Source organism: Lytechinus variegatus, chromosome 3 (assembly GCF_018143015.1).
Source record: "Lytechinus variegatus isolate NC3 chromosome 3, Lvar_3.0, whole genome shotgun sequence".
Lineage (NCBI taxonomy): Eukaryota > Metazoa > Echinodermata > Echinoidea > Temnopleuroida > Toxopneustidae > Lytechinus > Lytechinus variegatus.
Window position 1 is genome coordinate 10,459,960 of NC_054742.1, and position 11,509 is coordinate 10,471,468.

Below are 11,509 nucleotides of genomic sequence, written 5' to 3' on the forward strand. Positions count from 1 at the left end.
ATCAAAAGATAATTATTCCTATTAGATTTGGTGTAATGAATGTCATTTGTTCTTTATTGGTGAAGGAGCTGTGATAAACACTTCATTTGTATATTTCAATTCAGTTTAAAATTTTACTTATCCATTGGCTTCTCTGAATTTTGCTTCATTAAGGCTTTTATATTTGCAATTACTTTGATTCAGTTTATTTTATTTATTTGAATTTTTTATGAAATTGGAAGGAAGCCTCTTGATTTAGAGATGTAAATCTACTTAACCTTTTTTTTTAAAGTATTTTTCTGTTTTTCTCCTGAATGTAAGGTAATATTAGCAGTTTAGTAGTAGTAGAAGTAGTAGTAGTAGTAGTACTAGTAGTAGTAGTACTAGTAGTAGTAGTAGTAGTAGTAGTAGTAGTAGTAGTAGTAGTAGTACTAGTAGTACTTCTAGTACTAGTACTACTACTACTACTACTATTAGTAGCAGCAGCAGCAGTAGTAGAAGTAGAAGTACTTGGTATTAATATTACTATACAATTAATTTTATATGCTTGTGTAAGTTTTCATGCATTGGAATAAAAATAGTTAATATTACCCTTAGATTACAAGGATCTTTGCATGTGTCAGTAATATTACTTTACATGTATATTTGAAAGGGAAGAAAAATTTATTAAAAACTCAAATTAATAGAAATTATAATATCTTTATAAAGGGGGAAAAAAGTATATTTTGAAAGTTTTGTTTTTGCTGAAGATTTAGCTAATGATATAAAGGAATTTATGCTTGTAAAGTATATTCTTTGATTTAAGGTGTGAAATTTGTTTTTTAATATTACTTTTAAGAATAGAAAGGGTAGTTTAAGATTATTTCTTTTGCAAATAATTCATGTTATTTCATGATAAAGGAATTGTTATATGAAATATATGTGAAATTATCAGTCTTAAAGTCAGTTGATTCGTGTACTAGTAGGATTAATATGTGGTACTTGGATGGCCCTGTATTTTTGTATACTGTTGGGAAATGACTATATTTGTGATGAAGTTTTTAGTTTAGGCAAACTTCATGAATTGATTTTTATCTTTTTTACCTATCTCCTTTTACATAAATGGGGCTTGGATTTATATTTTTGTTCATGAATGTCACAATATAAATGCCCTGTTAGAAAAATAAAAATTCATGGCTGAATAAAGAGCATATCTTTAGTATTAATGTAGTATTCATATTTCCTAGGATTTATGGAAAGTATTTCTAGAAATCAGACAGACCAGTGAATGATTATTTTGGGGAAAATATGTTGCATCTTTGTATCAATATATGATCAAGTTGTTATCATAACTGACTCACTAAACAAAAATGTTTACCATTAAAAACTTTTTGTCATGTACCATAACCTTTTGCAAACTCAGATAATGATTGTCCTGTTCACCTCTGTAGTATATATATTCTGCACTGTTGCAAATGATTTGTGTTAAGTGTTACAGTATTTTAATAGTATTCAGTTGTTTGAAATGAGAGGTTTTCATTTTGTATGATTTGATAATCTTTATGTTTCATTTCTAGTATTTTTATTGCATGGCCAATGTATTAGCATTTGCAAGAGGTATACATGTATGTGCATAGAGAAAGTTATATCTGCCTGGGGGCCGTTTCATAAAGCTGTTCGTAAGATAAGAGCGACTTTAAGAACGACTGGTGAACCTTTCTTACGCGCTTAACCATCGCCAATGTATATACCATTTACCACAAGAAAGGATCACCAGTTGTTCTTAAAGTCGCTCTTAAGTTACGAACAGCTTTATGAAACACCCACCAGGTATGAACAGGATTTTCCTTTGATGTTACTTTATATATATTTACACATGATGAGTGTAGTATTACAGACATTTATGTTTTGTAAGAATGAAATTCATTGTATTTAGTTTAAGTTGGACATTATTATTTCTTGGGGAAAAAAATCCTTTAGAGAAGGGTTGATAATAGTATAAAAAAATCTATATTATAGGAACTAATAATGAAAATAAACATTAGAAAAGCAATAAAAATATTTAGAAAATTATTAGTACAAAAAAAACTTTCATTAAGGAAGGCCTATTTTATGGGGAGAGGGTAGTTACCATCATAATTTGTTAATATATTTTGTTAGCTCCAGATCTAAGCAGTAATTGCTTCTGCCTCATATTCTTGAAGATAGTATAGCCCTGGGTTAGCAAATATTGATTGTTATTAAATAATAAGAATTACATTTCTTTATTTTTTAATAGCATTGTGTATTTGATTATTTGTAGAGGTTTTATTACAGGATTTTGGCTTGTTTTGAAAACATTTGATATGACTACCTGAAAGATATACTTATTTGTTTTTGTGGCATGAAATATTATGTGAATGTTTGAAGCTTCTCTATAAGTATTACTAAATACTGACTATGATATGCTTTTTAAACCTTGAATGAATGATCAAAGTAAGTGGTGTAGTAGATTTGTTATACTCTTTATCTTTTCATCATGCAGTACTACTGTCTCATTTAATCCTCTCTCCTTTCTATTCTCTTCTTCTTTTTTGACTATCCTTTTCAGCACTAGTACATGTTCATTTCTCCTTGAGGTATGTGATATTTTTTATAATATATCATAGGAGCATTTGTGTGAGTTTTTTTCTGTTTTTTTTAAGCATGGGGATGGTTTCACAAAAGGACCCATCAGCTGTTTTATTAAACAAAGTTTGTTTTATTTGATGGTTACCATAGTATCACTGTTGCTTCTCAGCCAATCCAAGTCAGAACAATTTGTCATACTACATGTACAATCGTTGATGAAACACCCAATACCAAAGTCTAGTTGTTTGTTTCATGTTATATATTTTGAGCTTAATCTAATATGATATCATACAATATAGTGCTAGGAAATGATAAAGTATTTAGTGTTGGGATATATTCCCGTTATATATTTTCCCTTTATATGTTTTAACAAAATGATATTATAATTGTAATAATAATTATTATTGTAAATGTATATGTAGTACCTAATCTAGCATCAGGTTTATAATGTTGTTTTGATTGAACTTTTTGGTGTATTGAATTGATGATGTTAATGATTACCTTTGACAATCCCTCAAAGGCCTGGGGGATCTGTCCTCCCTCAACATTTTTTGTGATAAATCTGTAACGCATTGGTAACACCTTGGTGTGTGGCTCCAAATTTCTGCAACATGACATATAAAGTAAATGTCAGATCAAAAGTTTCTCAAAAATGTTATTTTATGTGCAAATTCTGTATGGAGCCAGAAGAGGTAAATGTATCATTATTTTTACTTTTACTGACTAAATACAATTGATTTCATGTTATTTATGACTGTAAAAGTGTCACCAATGATTTCTATTAAAAAAAACAAAGCGAAAATTTGAAAAAATAAATAGATAAGAAATTTTAAAAACAAAATACATCAGAAAAGAAAATTGTGATACCAATTTTTTTTTAAGTTTATTTGATCAGGATCCTACGAAGAGTTTTTGAAAAGAAAATTAGCAATTTTGCAGCATAATTAATTAATTGGAGCAAATTCTTTTAATTTACGCCCAATTCAGCATAATTCATATTTAAAAAAAGATATTTCGGAAAAATGAACGATACAGCCTTGTAGATTACATCACACTCTACCACTGTGGGAATTTTTGAGGTGCTTGGGCGATCCCCCTCCCCCTGATTTTACCCTAAGAAGACTGGGGAGCTGATTCAGCTCCCCCCTCATCATTTTTCGTGATAAATCCGCCGCTCTAAATTTTTTGACCTTGTCGCTTGCTGACTTTTTACTTTCAAATCTCACGCAACTTTTGAGACCAAAATTGTGACCCTCGGGTACGCGGTTCCGAAATAACGCAACATTTCGTAAGTGCATGTAGACCCAAAATTACTAAAAAAAACATGAATTTGTGTACAAATCCAATGCAAATAGTGTTTTTAGCCAAAATTCATGAAATGAATAATTTTTTTCTTTTACTGCTTGAAATAGATTAATTTCATCTTGTTTATTGTCAAATAAAGTCCCAAAAATTTCCAGTTTTCCAGTTGAAAAACAACGAAATACATAAGAAATTCAGAAAACAATAGAATACATAAGAAAATAAATGTGATGCTGAAATTTTTTAAAAATTCAATCAGATGCCTATCTAGAGTATGTGAAACAAATATTAACATTTTAGGGGCATTATTTTTTTAATTAGAGCAAACTTATTATTTTGCACATAAATTAGCATAATTAATGAGCAATGAGATTCTTCGGAAAATTTGATGTTATAGTTTTTGTATTGCCATAATGTGTAACGTGCGTGCCAATTTTACGTCGCAATTGCGAGGGGGAATCAGCCCCCCCCCCCAGTCTTAGGCGTTGAAATAGCCCAGTCTATTTAGGGTTAAGACAGGTCAAAATAACATGGCTCTTTTAGGATTAAAGTTATGTAAAGCTTTGAACATGCATGGTGAGTAGTTTAATACTTTATTTACTTTTACTACATGTTAGCACTTGTGTAATATGTATGATTGGTACCTCATAGCTATTAACTTAATTTAGTTGAAATGAGTTGGCATTGATATACTTTTTTCTTTCTTTTGCCTGTACTTAAATAACATACACTGTCCTCGGAAGCTTACATCTACCTGGAAAATACTGTAAACAATTTTTTACTGAAGTTCTCGAGAGACACATTTTATAAGATTATTGCTGTACATTAAACATATAATCTGTTTCTAAAGTGAAAAGTTAGGAATGAGAGGAGGTGTCATGCTTTTGACATTGTTATTGTAATCTTTTAGCAAACCTGTAATTGTATACATTGTTAGGCTAGTCAAACCCTGTATCTTAAAATTTTGAAGATTGCTTTGAAGATTTTTTAGTGTTATTACAAAGGTAGCAATCCCTTTTTCATTGGGGAGGGGAGCAGAAGGGTTTCTCTAAAGGAGGTTGCCACTATTATCTTAAAATATAGGTTTTACAGAGCATTCAAAAAACAAACCTAGAGGTTTGAGATTTTAACAGCTCAGTGACATTGACAATATCTTAAAGATAAATGCTGTAATCTTGGAGATAAATGCTGTAATTTTTTAATGTGATTTCAGCACAGATTGGTAAATGGAATGGAAAAATTTGGTATGGATAGATTATTACTATCATTATTTAATGTTGTGTAAAATAATTTTGCTCTCCCCTCAATTATAATGTATCTATAAATACTCTGAAGTGATATTGCTATGCAGTACCTTTTGCATGGTCTGTTAAACCATTTTTACAATAATTATTCCTCCTTAATGCATAGAAACCAGACACTCAACAGTGTCAGAATAGAGTATAAATAAGCAATCAAGTTAAATTTGATGTGTCTATAATCACTATACTTGATGATATTTCATCTTGTTTGAAGTAGTTTTACATTGACTGTGCCTGTGGAACTCTTGTTTCCCCGCCACTATATATTAGGCAATTGATCCTTGATTGGAAAAAGAGTGAAAATGGCCAGATCCATAACAGTATATCATAATTACAGAGATCTATTTTATGAGAGAATAGAAATTATAATAAAGATTATAATAGAATGACCAATAGAATTGTCTGTTTGGAGCATAGTTTTTATTGTGTATGTTGTGTCATTCAATGATAGTATTCTTGTGGTAAATAGGCCTACATAGTCAAATGCGTTGGTACATACAGTGAATTAATATTGAAGTGAAAGACTACAACCAAAGCTAAAAGGGAAATCGTCAAACCATGTAAGCTACAGAGTACAATATTAACTGCTTTCTTGCTGATTATTTTGCTTTTAAAAGTAGTGGGTTAGAAAAAAAGACTGTATTGCATTTCTCCTATGTGATATCAGTAGAGGTTTGTACCTGGAAAAGATTATTTTCTTGATTCCAGATTATGATTTCAATTTGTTTTCTTGCAGAGCAAAATAACACTTAAAATATGAAATACTTAAATGGGTAAATACTTGCATTGTAGCTCTAGCCCAATTTTTGTGATTTCTTTGTTAGGCTTTTATTTGGCCAAGATTGCTCTGTCACACATAAATCTGAATGCATCTATAGAGATGGAATTCTGCTCTAAACAAGCAGGAAATAAGACCCCCCCCCCACAACAAAAAAAAGGTGCCCAGCTGTAGGTTTCATTAATTTTAAACGTGAAGGCAATCCACCCAAAATATCTCCTTGTGATTATAGTGAAGAATATGTTATCACAAGTTCACAACCCTTCCATCATTAAATAATGTTTCAGATACCACTTCAGTGAAAGTCACAATAAACCCTACTGTCAAAGCGTATTAAGTTATTAAATAGAAAAATATTCAGCTGGCAAGTGGTGGAAATGTTTTAACACTCAATTTGTGTTTTGTAACTTAAACTGCTTTCAATTACTGGTAAAATGATTTACCAATTTCAAATTTTGCTCTGGTCTGGGTCTTTAATAATACTTGTAAGCCGAGCATGGCCTAAGTTGTGTCAGTCAGACTAGAGATCCCTTAGTCCAGATACATCAAAATCATTTGTTTTTTGTCTCGCCTGCGTAGCACAGTGAGACTATAGGCGCCGCTCTTCGGACGGCGGAGGCGTCAACATCAAAATCTTAACCTAAGGTTAAGTTTTTGAAATGTCATCATAATTTAGAAAATATATTGACCTAGTTCATGAAACTTGGACACAAGGTTTATCAAGTATGACTGAAAATCCTACGTGAATTTTGAGTCACATTACCTAGGTCAAAGGTCATTTAAGGTCATTGAACTTTGGCTGAATTGAGGGTATCTGTTGATTTACCATCATAACTGAAAGTTTATGGATCTGATTCATGAAACTTGGACAAAAGAGTAATCAAGTATCATTGAACATCCTGTGCGAATTTAGGGTCACATGATTAAGGTCAAAGGTCATTTAAAGTCAATGAACTTTGGCCAAGTTGGGGGTATTTGTTGAATTACCATCATAACTTTGTAAGTTTATTTGCCTAGTTCATACAACTTGACACAAGAGTAGTCAAGTATCACTGAACATCCTGTGCGAATTTCACGCCACATGACAATGGTAAAAGGTCGATAAACTTTGTCTATTTTTTTTTTGGGGGGGGAATCTGTTGAATTACCAAAACTTTGAAAGTTTATGTACCTGATTCATGAAACATGAAAATAAGAGTAATCAAGTATCACTGGACATCCTGTGCCAATTTCAGATCACACGACCAAGGTCAAAGGTCATTTAAGGTCATTGAACTTTGGCCAGTTTGGAGGTAGTTATTAGATTGCTGTCATAACTCTTGAAATTAATAGTTTATAAAATGTGGATATACGGGTAATCAAGTATCACTGACAAGTCTTAGGTTGCATGATCAATGTCCAATGTCATTTATTTTCAATGAACGTAGTATTGTATCATTATATGGATGGTGTTATTTGTGAATAATTATTTTATAGTAGTTTTCAAAGTCAGCACTGCTGCTATATTGAATCGCATGATGCAGGTGAGACTGCCAGAGGCACTCCACTTGTTAAAGAATTTGCGTACTTTATCCTTGAGTCAAATTAAATAACTTTGCACAATTGGACAGAATAAATCTTTCTCTTTCATATTGGTCATTTATTTTAGATAAAATATTTGATAAGTGAATTTCTGTCCTGAAAATGTGCATCAAAACTTAATTTTCTTCCTGCTTTCTTTCGCAAAATGTGAAATACTTTTTATTTTGAACCTCAAAGATATCATCACCACAAAGCTGAATTTCTCGCTACTTTCTCACAATAACACTCTTAATATGCGGCACTTTTTAATTGGGTCAAGATCACACTTTTCCCAACAAGGAACAAGACGAGATTTCTAAAATTTTGGAGTAGCATGAAATCTAGAGTTCTGATTGGTTGGATAAGGCTTCTGAACAACAGGTGCAGGTATTTTGACAAGATTACCACTTTGGGAGTGAGTGTGACCTTGTCACGAACCCAGCACTGGAACCGTTGAGTGTGTGGTCTCTTTGACCAATTAGAGTGCAGTATTCTTGTTTTCAAGCTGCTTAATTTAGGGGAAGGCGGGTAAGTTGTGACACCTTTTGCATTTTGCATGATAGAATTGATATTGATATGACTAATAATATTGTAGAAAAAAAAAGAAAAAGAAAAAAAGAAAAAAAAGTATCTCGCCTTTAAATATGATTTTTGGGAAATCTTTTTCACCTATATGCAACTTTCTACCCCCACACTGAGTCGTTGTGACCATTGAAAAAAAACGATGTCAAGTGGCACAACTTGCCCCATCTGTGGGGTAAGTTAAGTCTTTTCAGTCTTTAAGTCTTTCCATATTTTCTACAAACTAATATTCTCTAAAAGTAAAAGAACTGTCATGTGAATTTGCTATTTTCTGCCTGCATATCGATGGCTTTTTAAGGTTTTTTTTTTATCTACATTACTTTAAGAATTACCATGGCTCAACTTAATTGCCCGATGTTAGCTGGCTCAACTTACCCCAGTCCGAACTTAATGTGATAATTTAGCATCCACACATTTCTTATGCGTCCATCATGTAAAAGACTGTGACAAGAATGAAGGTCCATACCTGGACTGACAATGTTCTTATGTTTTTATTATATGTAAAGATGTGTGTGTGTAAATAGCACATCAATGATGTGGAGCTCATCCGGCATCTCGCAACAAAATTTAACACAATTTTAATTTCAGCCCAGTTGACACTGTAGTGAATTATATTGGTGACATAAATTGAGGATATAGAATTGAAATTGATGAAGAAATGACATAGAAGCATTTTTTGTGATCAATGAATAAATTTCATATGAATTAAGTATTAATAATTATCTAGTCCAAAGTTTCTTAACTCTGTGTAGAACCTTGGTAAACCTAATGTAGCTCTCAGATGGAACAAAAATAACCGAAATAAATCAACAAATACGTAATTTATGTGAGTTTTGAATAAATAAGCATATTTAATGAGTTTCGAAATTCTATGTTGAAATTTTGTATCACCACCACGAGCTATCATATAAAGCAAAAATTTCAAAATCGGTCAACAAATAAAGAAGCATTTTTTGCGAATTTTGAAAAATGCACATAAATAAGAATATTTAATGAATTTTGAAATTCTGTGTAGAAGTTTTAAATCCCCCACCTAGTGCTATCATATAAAGCAAGCAGAATTGAAATCGGACTTGAAATGGTGAAGTAGTAGCATTTTGAAATTGTGGACGGACGACAGATGCCACGCCACGGCATAAGCTCATCTTGCCCTTCGGGCCGGATGAGCTAAAAACACTTATTTATTTCACACCATTTTTTTAGTTTTGGGCTGAAATTGGTACTTTTCCCTCTAAAAAAGTACTTTTTTTTTCAAAGTTGAAAACAATGTGGTGGGGTTAAGGGTTGTGTAATGGGTCATCAATACATGACACCATTATAATATCTGACTCATTCATTATTGGCCTGGGGGTGGTGACTCAACTTACCCCACCTTCCCTACTTGGCCAATGAAAAGTGTGTTCTTGACCTGATTAAACCTATTTTTGTTTTGAATCCTATACTATTTAAAGCATAGGTATTCAGCTCTGTCATGATCTGAAAATAATTTGGGCTCACACAAAAAGTGTGAAAATAGCATTTTTTGTCTAAAAGTAATTATTTTGTAGTATATTTTAGATAAAGTTTCACATACATTACATAATCTTTAAATAAATTCAAACACATGACCTGAAACACAGATACTACAAGGGGAAGGTCGGACAGTACATAGACTGCGTAATGAAACGCTCGGGAAGAGCGCCCTACTGGGTTAAGTAACCTTTTTACCTTTGCGTATTGCGAGATGGTTGTGTACAAAACGAGAGAAATTATGAAGGTTAGAAGGAATAGACGATTTTTACATTTCAATTTTTATTCTTCAATTTTTTCCCCCTTAAATTTGAGATGAATATATTTCAGAGGTTTCTTGGTAATAAAACGTAGAATTATTCCCATGCACCACCCTTGAGCCTTCTCCAAACTCCCCTCTCATTTTCCCCATATGTTTTATACACAGTTGCGTGCCGATATGCTAAGGTTTACTTACTAAACGCTGTTGGGTGCCCTTCCCCATAAGCATTTATCGAGCGTTTCAAAAAAATCGTCAGTGTCTGATCTTCCCCTTGTAGTATCTTTGCCTGAAAGAATAATTCTTCCTTACAATTATGCCAATATCTTGAAATTTGATGTATATTTGGAGTAGCAATGATGGAATTAAGAGGTGTTTTGGTCCGCATCAAGCTCATTACATATATGCAAAACCTCTCTCATGAATATCACTTGGATGAAAGAAGCCACTTTTTTTAGACCGGTCTGCCTACTGAGTACTGACTGTAGTGCCTACTTTAACTTTCATCTAAAATTCTGTATGTATTTACTGCATTTTCTGCATTTTATGATTTTTGTTTCTTCATTTTTTTTCACTCCTACATGTAACTCTGTTTCACCCATCCCTCTTTATCTCTCCCCTCCACCCTTTCTATATTTCCCTCTGTCTTTTGTCCCTTATTTTCCATTCAAATTTTACTCCATCAAAATCATTATATTTGTTTATTTGTGATTTCTTCTTTTCATATGAGGTGTACACAAATAATTTCCCAACTCCTTAATAAGGACACCTAAACTTATCAACAAATAACATCTCAAATATTATGTCTTCAGTTGTTAGACTGGCTAGTACTTCCCAGTTTTAATAATACATCATATTAACAGCCTTTTGAATTGCTTAAGCATAGTAAGATGCTTTATACAGCCATACATTCAATATGTTTTTCTTATCTACACTTAAAACATCTATAGTACTTACATCAATATTGAATATAATGTGTAATAGACCAATTACTGCAAAATAAAGAAGAACAGCATACTGATCAAGATTTTACCTTTATAATAAAGTATTTGAGGGATGTATAAAATCAATGTACATGTAAGTTCATGTGGAAGACATTCCTTCTTTGGTTTAATGTTAAACTAGTCTATTATCACCTCATAAGAATTCTATACAATATGAATATATATATCATCAGCCCAACGTACTTGCAGAAACTGCACATGACATGAGAAGGCAATATCTCCTACACTGTATGTAGCTGAAAATTTACGACAGTGAGTAGATTGAGAATGAAATCCCCTTAACCCTAACTAATACCTTGGTCACATTTGCTCTCCGGCGGCCGTATAGCGAGTCAAAAACAGCCGTTTTATTAGTTTTAATTCAAACCACCTAATGTAGTTGGTACAAAAGTTGAAACGGCTGTTTTCAACTTGCTGTACGCGGGCCGCTGTAGAGAAAATGTGACCATGGTATTCCGGGGGGGGGCTTGATATTTTTTAAATAAATATATCTGCTGCACAAATATTTTTTACCACACTGCTCTCTGACTTATTACCTTTTAGTCTCACACAACTTCTGAGACCAATTTGAGATGCATGGTTACGGGATTACAGAATTATGCAACAATATGTAAGGACAAGTCAGACCAAAATTGCTAAAAAAAAG